The sequence below is a fragment of the Pristiophorus japonicus genome, chromosome 9 (assembly GCF_044704955.1).
Source record: "Pristiophorus japonicus isolate sPriJap1 chromosome 9, sPriJap1.hap1, whole genome shotgun sequence".
Lineage (NCBI taxonomy): Eukaryota > Metazoa > Chordata > Chondrichthyes > Pristiophoridae > Pristiophorus > Pristiophorus japonicus.
The window spans coordinates 5,396,057-5,400,878 of NC_091985.1; positions in this window are offsets into that span (position 1 = coordinate 5,396,057).

A 4,822-nucleotide genomic window follows, 5' to 3' on the forward strand; every position below is an offset into this window, starting at 1 on the left:
TAGCATCCTCCTTCCAGCTCACACTGCCACCCAACTTAGTGTCATCCGCAAATTTGGAGATACTACATTTAATCCCCTCGTCTAAATCATTAATCTACAATGTAAACAGCTGGGGCCCCAGCACAGAACCTTGAGGTACCCCACTAGTCACTGCCTGCCATTCTGAAAAGTACCCATTTACTCTTTGCTTCCTGTCTGCCAACCAATTCTCAATCCACATCAGCACACTACCCCCAATCCCACGTGCTTTATCTTTGCACATTAATCTCTTGTGTGGGACCTTGTCGAAAGCCTTCTAAAAGTCCAAATACACCACATCAACTAGTTCTCCCTTGTCCACTCGACTGGAAACATCCTCAAAAAATTCCAGAAGATTTGTCAAGCATGATTTCCCTTTCACAAATCCATGCTGACTTGGACCTATCATGTCACCTCTTTCCAAATGCGCTGCTATGACATCCTTAATAATTGATTCCATCATTTTACCCACTACCGATGTCAGGCTGACCGGTCTATAATTCCGTGTTTTCTCTCTCCCTCCTTTTTTAAAAAGTGGGGTTACATTGGCTACCCTCCACTCCATAGGAACTGATCCAGAGTGTATGGAATGTTAGAAAATGACTGTCAATGCATCCACTATTTCCAAGGCCACCTCCTTAAGTACTCTGGGATGCAGTCCATCAGGCCCTGGGGATTTATCGGCCTTCAATCCCATCAATTTCCCCAACACAATTTCCTGAATAATAAGGAATTCCCTCAGTTCCTCCTTCTTACTAGACCCTCTGACCCCTTTTATATCCGGAAGGTTGTTCGTGTCCTCCTTAGTGAATACCGAACCAAAGTACTTGTTCAATTGGTCTGCCATTTCTTTGTTCCCAGTTCTGACTTCCCCTGATTCTGATTGCAGGGGACCTGCATTTGTCTTTACTAACCTTTTTCTCTTTACATATCTATAGAAGCTTTTGCAGTCAGTCTTAATGTTCCCTGCAAGCTTCCTCTCGTACTCTATTTTCCTTACCCTAATCAAACCCTTTGTCCTCCTCTGCTGAGTTCTAAATTTCTCCCAGTCCCCGGAATCGCTGCTATTCCTGGCCAATTTGTTTGCCACTTCCTTGGCTTTAATACTATCCCTGATTTCCCTTGATAGCCACGGTTGAGCCACCTTCCCTAATTTCTCCTTATGCCTGGACTAATGATCCAGAGACATGAGTTCAAATATCACCACGGCAGCTGGGGAATTTAAATTCAGTTAATTTAATAAATCTGGAATAAAAACCTAGTATCAGTAATGGTGACCTTAAAACCCCATCTGGTTCACCAATGCCCTCACCAATACCCTGCTCACCAATGTTCAGTTTGGGTACCGCCAGGACCACTCAGCTCGAAACCTCATTACAGCCTCGGTCCAAACATGGACAAAAGAGCTGAATTCCAGAGGTGAGGTGAGAGTGAGTGCCCTCGACATCAAGGCAGCATTTGACTGACTGTGGCATCATGGAGCCCGAGTAAAACTGAAGTCAATGGGAATCGAGTTGAAACTCTCCACTGGCTGGAGTCATACTTAGCACAAAGGAAGATGGTTGTGGTTGTTGGAGGCCAATCATCTCAGCCCTCGAACACCACTGCAGGAGTTCCTCAGGGCAGTGTCTTAGGCCCAACCATCTTCATAGGAGCAGGAGTAGGCCATGCAAACCCTTGAGCCTGCTCCACCATTCAATGAGATCATGACTGATCTGCAACCGAACTCCCTATACCCGCCTTTGGCCCATACCCTTTAATAGCTTTGGTTAGAAAAAGCTAACAATTTCAGATTTAAAATTAACAATTGATCCCGCATCAATTGCTGTTTGCGGAAGAGAATTCCAAACTTATACCACCCCTTGTGTGTAGAAGTGTGTCCTAATTTCACTGTTGAAAGGTCTGGCTCTAATTTTTAGACTATATGGCCCCTAGTCCCAGATTCCCCAAGCAGAGGAAATAGTTTCTCTCTGTCTACCCTCTCTGTTCCCCTTAATATCCTGAAAACTTCGATCAGATCACCCCTTAACATTCTAAATTATGGGGAATACAACCCTAAAGTGTTGGCTGTGGCTTCAGTGAGTAGCATGCTTGCCTCTGAGACTGAAGGTCTCTTTAGTGCCATTATTTGCTTCATTACTTGCATTCATTTTATTGAGTCCTTGTCCCTGATTCAATATTAGTTTCCTTGGGATTTCCAGCCTGCTATAAATATTTCCTCCACTGTAAATACTGACGCAAAGTAATTAATCAACATGTCCGCCATTTACTTGTTATCATTGACAATATCACCGCTTACTGGGTTCAATTTTCCCCAGTGATTTGTGCCATTCTTTTGGTGCAGGCTGCTTTTTTTTGGCCTAAGTTAAAAAAATATAAGTTTCCCCAATCAATTTGCACCAACGTGTAACTTAGTTAGTTACAATTTTTTTAAGTAAGTTTTTTTTCAGCCGAAGGAGGCGTAACCAGCCACCTGCGCCTATTCTGACCATTTAGGCAAGTTTGGACAGCTCAGAGTTACTCCAGTTCTTCTTAGGCCGGCGTATGTGGCCTCTGTAGAAGAACCTTCAGCTGAGTTAAGGAAATCGGCGCAGGTAAGTTAATCAGTGCAGCAGATGCCCGGACAACAGCAGCAGGAGAGGCGGGAGAGAGGGGGAGAGAAGGGGGGGAGGAAGCCTTTGGGTATAGTTAGGTGCGGGGACCAGGAGGAAGGAGGCCATTCAGCCTGGGATAGGTGCGGGGACCGGCATCGGGAGGGTGGGGGGGACTTAAATCATTTAATGGAGGTAAGTTGCTGCAATGTGTAATGTGCTTGTGCAGGCTGTATGTTTCACTTTGCAGCCTCAGCCAGTATGGTGTCCTGGTTACCGTGGCAACCTGATCCTTTTGGCGCAGATCAAGGCTCCACCCCCCCACAAAATGAAGAAACCAAACGGGGAAACTCAGAAGATTTTTTTTGGCTACTTGGGCCCCCAAAAAAACGGCGCAGCTCTTTAAGTAAGCCAAAAAGCAACTTTGGGGAAAATTGAGCCCAAAACTTTTAACACTGCTCCTGACTTCGCTCTTTTTCCTAATGTAGTTGCTTCACCAATGACCGTCCCTCCATCATAGGATCAGAAGTGGGGATGTTCGCTGATGACTGCACAGTGTTCAGTTCCATTCACAACTCCTCAGATAACAGAGCAGTCCGTACCCACATGCAGCAAGACCTGGACAACATTCAGGCTTGGGCTGATAAGTGGCAAGTAACATTCGCACCACACAAGTGCCAGGCAATGACCATCTCCAACAAGCGAGAGTCTAACCACTGCCCCTTGACATTCAACCATCACCAAATCCCCCACCTGATATCGTGGGGCCACCATTGACCAGAAACTTAACTGGACCAGCCACATAAATACTGTGGCTACAAGAGCAGGTCAGAGGCTGGGTATTCTGCGGCGAGTGTCTCACCTCCTGACTCCCCAAAGCCTTTCCACCATCTGCAAGGCACAAGTCAGGAGTGTGATGGAATACTCGCTGTTGTGTTCCTAACACAGATGAGACTGGGTGGCAAACATGGCCCTCAGACTTTCAATGGTGGCGGTGGTGTAGCTTCCCGACATTATTTCACATTCAATCCATTTTGTAAAAGCATCTATCACCACCAGGAACATTTTACCGAGAAACGGATCCGCATAATCGACATGGATCCTCGACCATGGTCTGGAGGGCCAGGACCACAAACTTAGTGGTGCCTCTCTGGGCGCGTTGCTCAATTGAGCACACACGCTGCATTGCCGTACACTGGATTCTAAGTCAGTCGATACCGGGCCACCACACGTGGGATCTGGCTATCGCTTTCATCATTACTATACCCGGGTGTGTGCTGTGGAGATCCGAGATGAACGTCTCCCTGCCCTTTTTGGATAGCACTACACGATTACCCTACAACAGGCAGTCTGCCTGAATGGACAGCTCATCCTTTCGCTGCTGGAACAGCTTGATTAGCTCTTGCATTTCAACGGGGATGCTGGCCCAGTTCCCATGCAGTACACAGTTTTTTACTAGGGACAGCAGAGGATCTTGGCTGGTCCAAGTCCTAATCTGGCAGGCCGTGATAGGTGATTTATCATTTTCAAACGCTTCCATGACTATCAACAAGTTTGCAGGCTGCGCCATTTCCACCCCCGTGGTGGGCAATGGTAGCCGACTGAGAGCATCCGCACAGTTCTCGGTGCCTGGCCTGTGGCGGATGCTATAGTTATATGCTGAAAGTGCGAGTGCCCACCTTTGCATGCGGGCTGAGGCATTAGTATTCATCCCCTTGTTTTCAGTGAACAGGGATGTGAGGGGCTTGTGATCGGTTTCCAGCTCAAATTTGAGGCCAAACACGTACTGATGCATTTTCTTTACCCCGAACACACACGCTAATGCCTCTTTCTCAATCATGCTGTCGGTCCTCTCGGCCTTAGACAAGCTCCTGGAGGCATAGGCGACAGGTTGCAACTTCCCCGATGTTATGTAATGATGTGTGTATCGTCCCAGTACCTTAAATGTATTGTAAGTACTATGCCACACCACAGAGGGCGCTGCTGTGGGAAACCCTGGTAGTACCTGTAACAAAGGCTATATAAGGCTGACCACCACACCTGGGAGGCACTCTGGAGCTGAACAATAAAGGACGAAGGTCACAGCAGTTAGACTTACACCAGACCGTGTGGAGTCAGTGATTTGTGTGCTACATACACCACACCCGCAACGTTAGCTTGTTGCAATACACACCCGACCTGGCTAGCATGAGTCTTTTACACGGGTTATACAA